The sequence below is a fragment of the Ruditapes philippinarum genome, unplaced genomic scaffold, assembly GCF_026571515.1.
Source record: "Ruditapes philippinarum isolate M1 unplaced genomic scaffold, ASM2657151v2 ctg1375_1_1_1_1, whole genome shotgun sequence".
NCBI classification, from domain to species: Eukaryota; Metazoa; Mollusca; class Bivalvia; order Venerida; family Veneridae; genus Ruditapes; species Ruditapes philippinarum.
The window spans coordinates 398,263-412,295 of NW_026857788.1; positions in this window are offsets into that span (position 1 = coordinate 398,263).

The window sequence follows — 14,033 nt, forward strand, 5'->3', positions numbered from 1 at the left end:
GGAAGTGACGTCGTGATGCCATCCAAGTGCCATCGTACTTTAATGATTGCATTATGAGTGCTTCACCTAGTCGTGTTTTATCCCTAGCCAGTCCGGGTGCTTATTGTTTTCTTCGTATTGTTTTCATCGTACAAACAATACCTTTAAATAACACCGCTGGTCACACTAAGAAAGGACGAAGACATGATCAAACAAAATGTGCTCACGACTGACTTAACAATTTGCAGGATGAACAAACTAATCCATCACGAAAATGAACCATCGCAATCAAGGTCCTTTCAACAAAGATGTTGCAATTACACACGAAGTTACTAACACAGATGATCTTACCAAGGCATAAGACGACGATGTCTTCATGCACGATCATGGCTGATTTTGAAGTTTTCCATAATCGTTTGTTTAATAATAATAATAATAATAATAATAATAATAATAATAATAATAATAATAATAATAATAATAACTTTATTTACCGAAGGTAACACATTAAGACATATACAGGTTGCAACATCTTATTTACAATGCGGCCTTCTAAAATAAAAAATAAAAACACACACACAAAAGAACACATATCAAACAAAGAAAATATAACATGTAAAAGAAATGATTAAATGGTTATCACAATTTTAACATATATTAACACATATACTGAACATTCATACAATTCATTTTCTTTATCATTAAACATAATTTCATAAGTGCATCATTTTAATCTGCAATTTAAAAAGTAAAATTAAATTACAAAATTAACAAAATTAACACAGTCAAAAAACTTGAAACTAAGACAGACACCCATTATTAGAAAACATAATAATAAAAACACATGTATGAATATAAAGAGCGTATCTTGCATATATAATACATACGGACCGTGCTAAAGTTGATTAAATAAGTATTTCTTGAAACTATTCTTAAATATTGACAATTTTGTTTTTCTTCTTATAGTCAGTGGTATGGAATTCCAAATAACCATGGCATTAAATTGAAATGTGTCATTAAAATAATTGGTACGTGGTTTGTAAGACGAAATTAAATTTCCGTGAGATATCGATCTTAGATTATACTTTTGATTATTAGATATGGTAAGTAAGTCTCGGATATATTGAGTGGACATATTATTCAGTGCTTTATATACTTGGACACCGGTGTGAAAAATACATCTTTTCTTGAAAGGCAATATTTTTAATCTTTTGTATAAGTTTTCTGATTGGTTTCTCATTGGAAGGTCTAGAATAATTTTATCTGTTACCAACACTGGGCAGTGTGACAAAAAGATTTACAAAATGTAACACAATGTTCTACTGATTCTTTCGCTATATTTAACCTCGACAATGTAAAATTTGCCTTTTTTTATTTATTATAAAAACGTTTGCATACATATATTAGGAAAAATGTTTCCCATATTCGACAAGATTTTGAACGAACAAAATTTTTAAAAAAATTTATATAGGGGAAATATTTGTTTAGTTCATTTGAAAGACCCGGAAATTTTTATCACAAAAACCCGTCCCCCGATTTTGCAAATTCGAAAATATGGTATTGCCCCCGGCCCGTGCATATTTTTTGACGGACTCTTTTAGCGTTTAATCCCAAAAAAATTTGAAAAAAGGGGCGCAAAATTTTAAATTTTAAATACTATGGGCCCGCGTAAAATGTAAATTACTCTTTTTTTGCCCTTTAAACGCCCTTTTATTTTTGGTATGTGATAAATAGAATATTAAATTCGTGTAAGTTCATTACTGAATTTATTGCACTCGTTGAATAAAATAATATTATGCTCGCCAGAGGCTCGTATCCTCTATTTATCACACACCCGTGCCGATTTTGCGACTCCGTAAATATGGTATTGCACGGTCGTGCATATATTTTGACGGGACGTCATTAGCGTTATACAAACATAGTGTAACGACGCGCTAAATGTTAGCGTTATACTATAGGCGCGTCAATGAAATATGACTCTTATTTCACCTTAAACGGTCTTTATTTTTGGTATGTGATAAATAGAATATTAAATTCGTGTAAGTTCATTACTGAATTTATTGCACTCGTTGAATAAATTAATATTATGCTCGCCAAAGGCTCGCATAATATAATTTTATTCAACTCGTGCAATAAATTCAGTATTGAACTTACACTCATTCAATATCCTCTATTTATCACACACCCGTGCCGATTTTGCGACTCCGTAAAAATGGTATTGCACGGCCGTGCATATATTTTGACGTGACGTCATTAGCGTTATACAAACATAGTGTAAAGACGCGCTAAATGTTAGCGTTATACTATAGGCGCGTCAATGAAAAATGACTCTTATTTCACTTTAAACGGTATTTATTTTGGGTATGTGATAAATAGAATATTAAATTCGTGTAAGTTCATTACTGAATTTATTGCACTCGTTGAATAAAATAATATTAGGAATGCTATAGATTGTTTATGCTTGAGCAAGACTTTCATGTAACATTTGTAAATAAAGACAAATAGGGATGTTAAAAATTGCTCAAACATGTGCATTGTACACAGTACAAACTATTGTCGTTACACACTATGTAAGAACATGTAACTATGTTTTCATGATTTTCGTTTGTAACGCAAAACAGGGATGTTATAAATTGTTTAAGCTTGTGCGCAATGTACATGTATCGTTTGCAAATAAATAGATATATATATATGTGTATATGTATGTGTGTGTGTATGCGTGTGTGTGTGTGTGCGTGCGTGCGTGCGTGTGTACATGTATGTATGTGTATGTATGTGTGTATGTATGTATTTATATGTATTTATGTTTATATCTCAACCATCGTGGGGTGTTCTGTGCATTTTTCATTGTGCAATTTACAATATTGTTGTTATAAATTGTGTATGTGCATGTAAATAGTGTATTGGTTTTTCATAAGGGATGCTATAAATTGTTATACTTCACTTCTCATATAGCATATAATTTAGACCCTAATTGAAATACAGCTAACATATTCTGCATACATAGTCATAGTATTTTTAAGCAATTTTACCTAGCACTTATTGGTACTTCCAATCAACATCTCAATACCATATGTTTCCATTTTTAGCATTGTTCTCTTTTTCCCTTAATTTTCTCTCTAGGATGAACACAACATTAAACGAGGATCTTATAAGATGCTGGATTTTGTTTTTGCATATACCTGTACTTCTTTCTCTCTTGTTGGTGTCTGTTAAATTTCTATTTATGTTATTAGAAATTACATGAACAAAATAAAGCGACCAGCGCCAACAACGGAGAGAGTGTTTCGCATTCGCTTTATGTTTAGATTTCTCCTCTTACAACAGTTTTTATTCACATTCACTTACCTCAGCTATATTCCTCTAAGCATAAGAGATCATGACTTAATATTAAAAAGTATATCTTTGCCCCTCTCTCGTCGCAAACATCCACCTAGTATGAAACAATATTTCAACTTTGTCTTTTCGTTCAATATTCTCTGTTCAATCATTTTGCTTTTCTTGTCCGTTCAAACCTGGAACATTTGTACTATAATTCTTCTGTCGGTTGATGTTCATAAAAACCCAGGACCTGATTCTGATGTTCTTAGTACTTCATCAGTATCTTCTGTCTCCTCAGACAATGAATATATTGATCTTTCCCGGAACCTTTCGTTTGTCCATTACAACGTCCAAAGCATTGTTCAAAAACTTGACACCATCTACTCGGAACTCAAGGATTTTGATATCCTCTCATTTTCAGAAACATGGTTCGGCCAACATATTCCATCGTCAGACCTGCTTCTTCATTCATTTGCTAATCCCGAAAGGAAAGATCGTGCCGATAACCATGGCGGTGTAATAGTTTATGTTAAGGATTATATCCACTACACAAGACGTCATGATTTAGAAATAAACAGTACCGAATGCATTTGGATCGAAATTCTTTTTTCAAATAAGCATATACTTTTTGGAGTTTATTATAGACCCCCCCCCCCCCCCCCCCCCCAACATAGACAACGCCCGTCATGCCTTGATACTAGACTCTATGCATTTAGCTATCGATACTGGAATTGAAAACATCTTAGTTATGGGTGTCTTTAATCTAAATGCTGCACACACTACCTCCTGTAAGAAAATTAAAGAAATATGTTGTCAATTGTCTTTGCATCAGATTATTGACTCACCTACTCACTTTACTGAGTCATCTTCATTAGTAATTGACCTTATTTTTACTTCTAATAAAAATCTCATCCATATGAGCGGCGTTGGCGACCCTTTTCTTCAGCACGATGTCAGGTATCACTGTCCCATATACTGTTTACTTAACTTGAAAAAACCAAAGCGACTTTGCTTCTATCGTAATGTTTGGATCTTTGATAAAGGAAATTACGATCTACTTAGACAACTGGTCTCCGAATATGATTGGGATTCCCTTAAAAACGATGATATAAACGTATACGCACATAACATTACTAGCAATATAATATCTCTCTTAAAACAATGTATCCCGACTAGAAAAGTCTTAATCCGCGAAAACGAACCGCCTTGGTTTAAAAATAACTTAAGAGTGCTAATAAGAAAACGAAAACGACTGTATCGAAAAGCCAGACAAACTAATTCACCGTATCATTGGGCACGTTTTCGAACCTTAAGAAAACCAAATTATATCAAAAATTCGAGAAGCAAAAAAAACAACATATCGACAATCTAGCCCAAAAATTACAACACGAAAACAGGAACTCAAGGAGTTGGTGGTCTTGTCTTAAATCCTTTATTAAACCGTCTTATTCTAACTCAATACCCCCCTTAACCACTAATAATAACACCGTCATCTCTGAAAATTTGGAAAAAGCTAATTTCTTGAATGACTTTTTTGTTGCGCAAACACGCATTGACGAAAGTCAGGCTCCAATTCTGACTGACTTGCCCAACATTCCTTATCATCTGGATGATCTCACCATATCACCAGATGAGGTGCACTTAGTAATGAAATCACTTCTTTTGGGAAAGGCCGCTGGTCCTGATGATATTAACAATCGAATCCTTCGTGAACTCTCACATGAACTCAGTGGTCCTCTAAGTTCCCTATTTAACTTTTCCATTCAGGTTTCTCAAGTTCCAGACGTATGGAAAGAAGCAAATGTTTCACCTCTTTTCAAATCGGATGATCCTTCTCTTGTTAATAACTACCGACCAATATCTCTCATAAGTACTGTCAACAAAGTCTTTGAAAGAATCGTATTTCAACACATATTTAATTTTCTGCGTGATAATAATATCATTACATCTCTTCAATCTGGTTTTGTTCCCGGAGACTCCACTGTCAACCAATTAACATACTTATATAATTTGTTTGCACAGGCCATTGATTCTGGTAAAGAAGTCAGGGCTGTGTTTTGTGACATCAGTAAAGCGTTTGATCGGGTCTGGCACAAGGGACTTATTTATAAATTAAACTGTATCGGTATTTCTGGCCGTCTTTCCTCTTGGTTTTCTTCTTATCTTAAGGACAGAAGACAAAGAGTTATTTTACCAGGTTGTAGATCTTCTCTTAACTTTATTGCCGCTGGTGTGCCACAAGGGTCAATTCTTGGGCCTTTGTTGTTTCTTGTTTATATTAACGATATTGTTATCGACATCAATGCCAATATAAGACTTTTCGCCGACGACACTAACCTTTTTATTGTGGTCGAAGACCCCGTGACTGCTTCAACTATCCTTAATTCAGATCTGGATAAGATAACTTATTGGGCCGAACAATGGTTGGTAAAATTTAATCCCATTAAAACAGAATCACTAATAATAACACGAAAAACAAACCAAAATGTAATCCATCCTCCTATCTTTATGCATGGCACACAAATAAAAGAAGTACGCATTCATAAACACTTGGGAATTACTTTCGCTCATGATTTAAGATGGTCCACTCATATTGAATATAACACAAATAAAGCTTGGAAAAGAATAAATGTTATGAAAAAATTAAAATTCCAACTTGATAGGAAATCATTAGAAATAATTTATCAATCTTTCATAAGACCGATTTTAGAATATGGTGATGTGCTTTTTGATAATTGTACGCAAAGTGATAAAAAGGACCTCGAACAAATTCAACAAGAAGCCGCTAGAATAATTACTGGAACAACTAAGCTCGTATCAATCGATAAACTCATGAATGAAATTGGCTGGGAATCCCTAGAAAAAAGGAGACACAAACATAAACTTATTCTATTTTTTTAAAATGAAAAACAACCTTACACCACAATATCTTTCTGATCTTGTCCCTCCGTCGATTGGCAGTGAGCACCGTTACCCTCTCAGGAACGCAGACGACATACAATATATCCGTACAAATACAGAATTTTACTATAAATCATTCTTACCTTCTGTTATTAGGGATTTCAACTCTCTTCCACCTCAAACACAAACTGCTACAACGTTAACATCATCTAAGCGACTTCTTAATACTGAGCCAAAAGTACCTGCCCATTTTCTATGCGGTGAGCGTAAATTACAAATTTTTCACACAAGATTACGTTCTAACTGCAGCTCTCTTACTGCCGATTTATTTGATAAGAACATTACCGACTCTCCTTTGTGTGAATGTGGTGCGAGAGAAAATGCTTATCACTACTTTCTTGAATGCCCTAAATATACAAACCTACGACCTGAATTAATAAGTACTATATCTCAATTTTGAAATCCTTCCATCAATGTCATTCTTACTGGTTCCACTACTTTACCTTATGATTCTAATGTATCAATCTTTAAATCAGTTCAAAAATATATCCGAGATACAAAACGATTTTAGCGTACTTAAAACCAGAGATGTCTTAACATATTTGACATTTACTAGATTATGCATCTTAGTTCCTCGTTATTGTTCCATCATTGTTCATCCATTTCTTCCTTCCTTTTTTATTATCTTTTTTTTCTTTAAATATTCAGTGTATATCTATTGTGCGTATCTGCTAATATACAGCTGTAAGCATTCAAATAAGATATTATTTTTCTTCTTCTTACTAAATTCTACAACAAAAAATACTAAAATAAGTGTTTGTCTATTTGTACTTTTTTGTGAGTTGCTTTATTCTTCAATCATTTTTTTTTTCTCCTTTTTACTGTTTGCTCTGACATATGTTACATTGCGAAATACTTAACTCTTAACTATTATGTGAATGTCTTTGAATACTTCAACTAACCGTTGTGTATGATAATGCCATGAACTGTGTTATTGTAACTTATTATAACTGGGAGAGGACATTTATAAGCTTTATGGCTTTCTGCCCAATCCCAAAATGTACTTTGTAAATATTGTTCACTTGTTAAATGTTTTGTTGAATAAATATGTTTAAACCAAAATAATATTATGCTCGCCAGAGGCTCGCATAATATAATTTTATTCAACTCGTGCAATAAATTCAGTATTGAACTTAATTACACTCATTCAATATCCTCTATATATTTCACTGAGTGAGCACCAAAAGGTATATTTCACAAGTGGCGCAGCCACGAGTGAAATATGAACTTTTGGTGTTCACAAGGTGAAATATATTTCGATCTTACACTAAACTAAACAAATTTTCTTTTTATTACATGCAAAGAAACGTTTTAAAAGACATTAAACCTAATACTGAATGAAAAGTGCGCCAAATAATAATACAACGTGTCGTCATTTACGACGTCACGTCATTAAGTTGGTACCCAGTACTGTGCACGCTGGTATTTCACTGAAACAACGTAAGGGGCTTAAATTCAAAACAGTGAAATTATCAAAGTGGTAAATTCACTGTTTCAAACAGTGAAATTACCAGTTTTATATCACTGATATTTCTATAAACCACCGAAAAGCATGTAATAAATATCTTAAACATCTCACATATTTTAGACGAAATGCAATGTGGTATGAAAAGTACAACTTCAAGAAAAAAGGAGGTTACATTTATATCTTTTAAGAGTTATTTTATTGATTTCATTACACAAAAACATGATTTTGCTTAATGTACAGAACAGATGAAAGAAAACAGACGAATTGACGCAGTGTTCAAAGACGATTATTCGACGAAGTGTATACAAAAAAGATTTTTGACGCTAACTGTTGTTTAACACTTGTGTAAATAATCATGGCGCTTACTATAAGCATGTATATCTATAAAGAAATTAAACAATATTAGAAATCTTCGACCATTCGGGAGTTATTTTGCTTGAAAATTAATGCGCCTGTCATTTGACCGTCTTTACGCAGTGATCTTCCCTGAATTTTTCATATAAAGGGAAGTAACCGCTTAAAAAAAAGTGGACTACTTTCGGCATTTGCAATTAACAGCATAAGAGTCTGAAATTTCGCTACCATTATTTGTTTGGTCTGACGACCCAAACAAATAAAAACGGATCAACTGAGGTAGTGAAAATAACTAGATAGATTGACGCAGAGTACAAATTGAAACAGTTGGATTAACGCAGTATATAATCAAAGGGCTGCAAGCTCTGTGGTATTTTCTGATCTTTGCAATCTTAATCGTACTGTATATCTGTATGTGTTTTCCTGTATAAGTTTATTTTTATGTACTATAATTCATCTTGCAGGGCACCAGAGTTTGATACATACGGAATTTTGCATAACTAGAGTTGCATCAAAAAATCATTTATGTTCATTTTTTATGATAAACTTTGTCCTTGCATATTGTGGCTATTTCCTTAACAAAGACAATTAAAAAAAAGAATTAAAAAAATGTTGACTCGACTGGGATTTGAACTCCAGACCTCTCACACACCAAACGAGCGCGTTATCCCTGCACCACGGAGAAGTTTTAAAATCAAAGGCTGAATAAAATCAAGTCATTCTAAATTTAGAATTTCTATTGCATTTCGGGTTTTTAAAGCAGCACAGGCTGAATAAAATCAAGTCATTCTTAATTTAGAATTTCCATTGCATTTCGGGTTAGGGTAATTTCGAGGTATTTTGTTCAGGGTAAACCTGTTGTTTAAAATTGAAGTAAGTAATTTAGCAAAAATCTTCTCGCCCAAACAGTCCAACATGTAGAAACTATATATTCAACTACTCGGCAGTCAGATTTATTTGTGTACTAGTATTCGGTAATCGACATCGCTAAAAATATAGCATTTTCATTGATTAAAATCATATTCATCCGCGTAATTTGTGAGTGTGAATTTATTGACAATTCTATAATAACACGCTACTTTTAAAGTTTGAATGTGTAGTAATTTGTTGGACACTTGTAACAAAAAATTGTTCTTTCTTTTAAATTGCTGGTTTTTAAGCAGTTTTGAGTGAGAACTAATTTGCGTTGTTAGGTCTGTTAGGAAATGTTGTGTTAGACCGTGGATGTTAGCTATGTATTTACTGATCTGCGATCAGAAAATACAATCAAAGCACTGAATGTACTGATGGGGAGGCTATGACAGAATGTTTCAGACTTATAGTTTCTTTTCTTTTTGCTTAAACTGTGTTGTTAAATAAGAAGATATGCACATTGCGCCATTTATCGTTCAACCATTCATAAATATGGTTAATATGGTTAACTATTCATTTGTTAATATTCCAGAACATTTCATTGAGGTCTACATTCGGACTGTTAATCATGCAAATTTTGAAAAACCTAAAAATCATTTATAAATGACATACCAGCAGGTATGACGACTGTTCATTATAAGATCATCATACCATTTTACAACTGACGGTTCCTTATCAAAATATTCTAAGACTGTTCATCACATTTTAATATCATTAATTGATAATAACATCTGCAAGTTAAGCAACATTTTAATTGAACATAAAAATTAAACATATTTACATGTACCATAATTGAGATCAATAAGACACTGTCTTGTGATGAGTATTAATATTCATGCTCTACGGACAGAAAGTTGTCTTCTCCCGAAGCAAATCTCGAATAAAAACACGTTTCAGAAAATTATTCCCATTTCATTACTCGTCGCTGACTTTTGACGGCTTCGGATAATATATAAGCTAAATATTTCTTGAAAAAATACATATCTGCAAAGCTTATTCAAAATTGAATCAACCTAAGTGAAAATTGATCAGGAAGTTATATCTTCTTTTTTTACCGCCAACACTCAACCAATGTTAATCGATAGATTTTAAACCTCACTAGCTTGAAATATATACTGCGGAAAATCTGTTGTAAACAGGGTGTGCGGTTATTACGTAGGGTTTTCCTTGTCGACCATTTCCCGCAAATAGATGAGAACATCGAAGCGTCAGTGCTATGAATGGTGTTATAAATAGCGTGTTTTGGAGGTTTTTGTTGAAACTTCTCCAAATCCCTCCAGAGGTATGCATGTCGCGGAGAAGGCACATGGCAGGTCAAGGTCAAGTCATCTCAAGTACTAGAGGTGATTGGTTGACCTGTCGTAACTTACTCTGGAGGTTTGGCGCTAATGAATGCCGTTTTTGTTGTCGTCAGTCAGGAAGTTGATGCCTTGACAGTACTGTCGTCTCCTTTACCACTAACGAACGAAGAATGGGCTACCAGGAAGATTCTGCTTGAAAAAGACGTCCCCGATGCTATAATTTCGGACATAATATTATGGTTATTCCGGCGCCGAGAATAAATGAACTTAAAACACACACACTTTTGTTGAAAAAAAAAAACAAAACCAAAAAACAACAACATATTTTCTGTAGTAATTTTTCAAGTGTTGTAAAAAAAAAACGAAATTCGTCTTATGCCGCCAATTATTTTTAGAACACAAACATATAAGTTCTTTTTATTTGATTTATTCAAATAAACATTATAATCACTTCAGCGCGCGCAAATATCGTTTTCAAATTAAAATTTCGTAAGATATGTTGATGAATTTCCGATGCTCGACTGTAAGTCATTCGTATATATATATATGCTTTTTTTTTTTTGTTTGTTTTTTAAAAGCTTCTTATTCTTTAATATTTTTATGTATCTCATAATCTGTATTGAAAATTTTTATTTACACATGGACTATCAAATTATGATTCGTTGCCCTAGAATTGAATAAACTTTCTAATTACACAATACGGAGTCATTCATTTGATTGAAGACTGATCTTTGCGTCTTTCTCTGAAATAATTATTTCCTTGTTAAAACATATTTGACCACATATTTCTGTCATTTAACTGTTCACTTTACTTCCGATTTTTGTTGTACCGAAACACATGTTTTTCTATTTGTGTTTTCTATTCGAATCTATAATCAGTTTAATGGATCACCACCAGGTAAACTACTACTAGGTACTTTGGTCATGTTTTTTTTTACCCCAAATATTTTGAATTTTTCTATTGGGATTAAAAAATGAGCGTAGATAACTAAACAACTGGTTGTATAAATCCCTGACCTGTCTAATTCTAATTATGAGATTAGTGGATATATTTAAGACTTTCACTACAAAATATTCCTAAACAAAAGAGCACATGTTTAAATTTTATTCCTTTAAAAAAAAAGATCAGAGTAGGGATCTGTCAATTGCCAGACATATTTTTAAAAGATACTTTTATGTTAAAAGTTTGAATTAATGAATTATGTAAGATGAAAATATGAGTATTGCTTTTTTTTATTTTGCTAATATTAAATGTAATCTTGTTGGTGAAATTTTGTCGGAGGGTCCTTACGGATTTTGTAGTTAAATAGTTTTTTTTCGGCGATACATGGTTTAAGAATATAATGTTTTTCAAACTATATGTTTCATCACCATTAGTAAATTTTTAGTTAAATGTATGCAAAATATTAAACTAACAGCTATATGATACAGCGGTTTATGAGCGTTTTCCGCGTACAAACCTCCTAAGGTGTACTAATAAGTTAAGTTTTCCTTAGGTTTCCTTAGTTATCACGCAAGCAATGATCCATGTTCTTTTTGTCTTTAAAAAAATATTAAGGACTATTAATGGTTTATAACAACAAAAGAACATTGCGGGAATGATATTGAGACTACGGTGTTTGTAAACGTTTTAGTTAATGGCCCGTCATAAAAGTTGGTCGCTGCGTAGTAATTGGAAAATTGTTTTCAAAAATAATAAAAAATATTTGCCACCTAATTAAAGCATTTACCTATAAATTTTCAATTTATGTTTTTTTGTTAAAAAAAATTATTGATAAAGTATTATATAGAAGGGTTTTCATACCTGAACTATTTTATTACCGCAACGTACGTATGCCTAAACCTGATTACCGCGGCAGTATGACATCACGGAGTAGTGATTTTGAAAAAAATAACAAACAAAAAATCAAGAATTTTTCAGAGAAATTATTATCTTGACAAATTGCAGATATGAAATAAAAAAAATGAAAATATTTTCATATTGTAGATGTCTGTGATTAGTAATGAGTCAGCTTAGAAAAATCAAGGTAACTATTTTTTGACCTGATTACCGCGGCAGTAAGATTTGACGGATGGTATTAACACCTCCCCAAAAACGGATGAATTGATATAGCATTAATGTTTGTGCGCAAAAGCAGATGAATTGACACTCTCAGTGCCACGGAAAAAGATAAGATATCATTCTTGTCAAATGAATATACAAAAGAAAATCATCATTTTTAAATGAAAGAAAACTAAAATTAATAGCCTGTTTTATAAAAATTGTAAAAATCAATGTTGTTTAAAGCCCTTGCTGTTTTTTGCAAAATCTTTCAAATCTCCATGTTAGTCGCAAAACAAAAAATGGTACTATTTTAAATATCCTGTTAAAAATTGTACTTTAAAAATTGTTTTGAAATGATAAGTCATTCATTTGGTGTAATTTAGACTATCAATAAAGGTTAATGGAACCCAATGTTACAGTTTTTTAATTTTTTTTTTGTATTTTAAACATTTTTTTTTTTCATTTTTAGTTTAATCAAATTTAATCTTGAAGTTTCACGCAGTGGGAATATATGGTTTTTCCCTTCAGTGTTGGTCCTTTTCCCAGCACTAATTTAAGTGTTGAGAATTTGGTCTGCTCAAAGCCCGGTGTAGGGGGCGTGAGGGATGTTGCAATTTATTCATTGTCACTCATTTTCAGACTAAATCCAACCCGACTCTAAAATTTTCGTTTAAATTTTTTTTGTGTTTTAATGCCCCCTGAGGGAAAATCATTTTTGTTTCCCAAGATTTTTGAAATTTTAAATTTTAAAGGGGGGATTTTAAAAGAAACCTTGTTTGTGAATATTTGGGGAAAACAGAGGGGTTTAAAAGCGCTTAAAAAATTTAGCTATTTCCTTGATAAAATTATGTTTTTATTTGTTTATTTCATAAGACGTGTGGGGAGTATGCATTACATGATCCTCTTTAGATACGCCAATGGATATACTTAACAGCTGTTGCCAGTTGTATCACTTAAAACGAGGAAATGGAAAATCTATTATGAATGTTAGCTACATCAACTAATCTTTTAAAGGAAGTCAACTTTATTTTTACACAGGACAAAGATTTGTGGGTACAAAATGCTAGACGATAAGATACTATAAAGATGGATTAAACGGATGTTGCCTAATAGGTAATGAATGTTTACGTAGTTATTTAAAAAAGAAAATCCTTTCGATCTCTTATACACACTTTTATATTTATCAGTCTATGTTATGCATCATAGTTAGTTATTTATTTACTTGTTATGTACAATGTTATTCGAGTATCCAAATATTTATACCTGAAACTATTTTGTAGAATCTATTTAAACTGGCAAAGAGTACTTACATTTTGAAATTAGTGCGAGTCTAATTTTCTCAAAATAAACCTTATTTTCAAAGAATTAAAACTCAGTTATAATGGATAGCAATACAACTATAATAAAACTAACGAATCTAGAAATGGTTATTATATTTTTCCTTTGACCTTCGATCGTGTTTCCCAGCATATTCGATCTTTATTTACTCGTTAAGCAGATGTTGATAATGTTAAAAGTATTGTCAGTAAGAATCTTTCTGTTTTTCTGCCAGCGCTAATGTAGTTAATTAAATATAAGATTAATAAAAATGGATATTCCAGGGACCGTAGGCGACGGACGGAGAGTTCAAGGTAAATAAATTCTGGTGGGAATTATTGTTTCCCTTAAATCGGTTTTTCAATTTCCCCTTTTT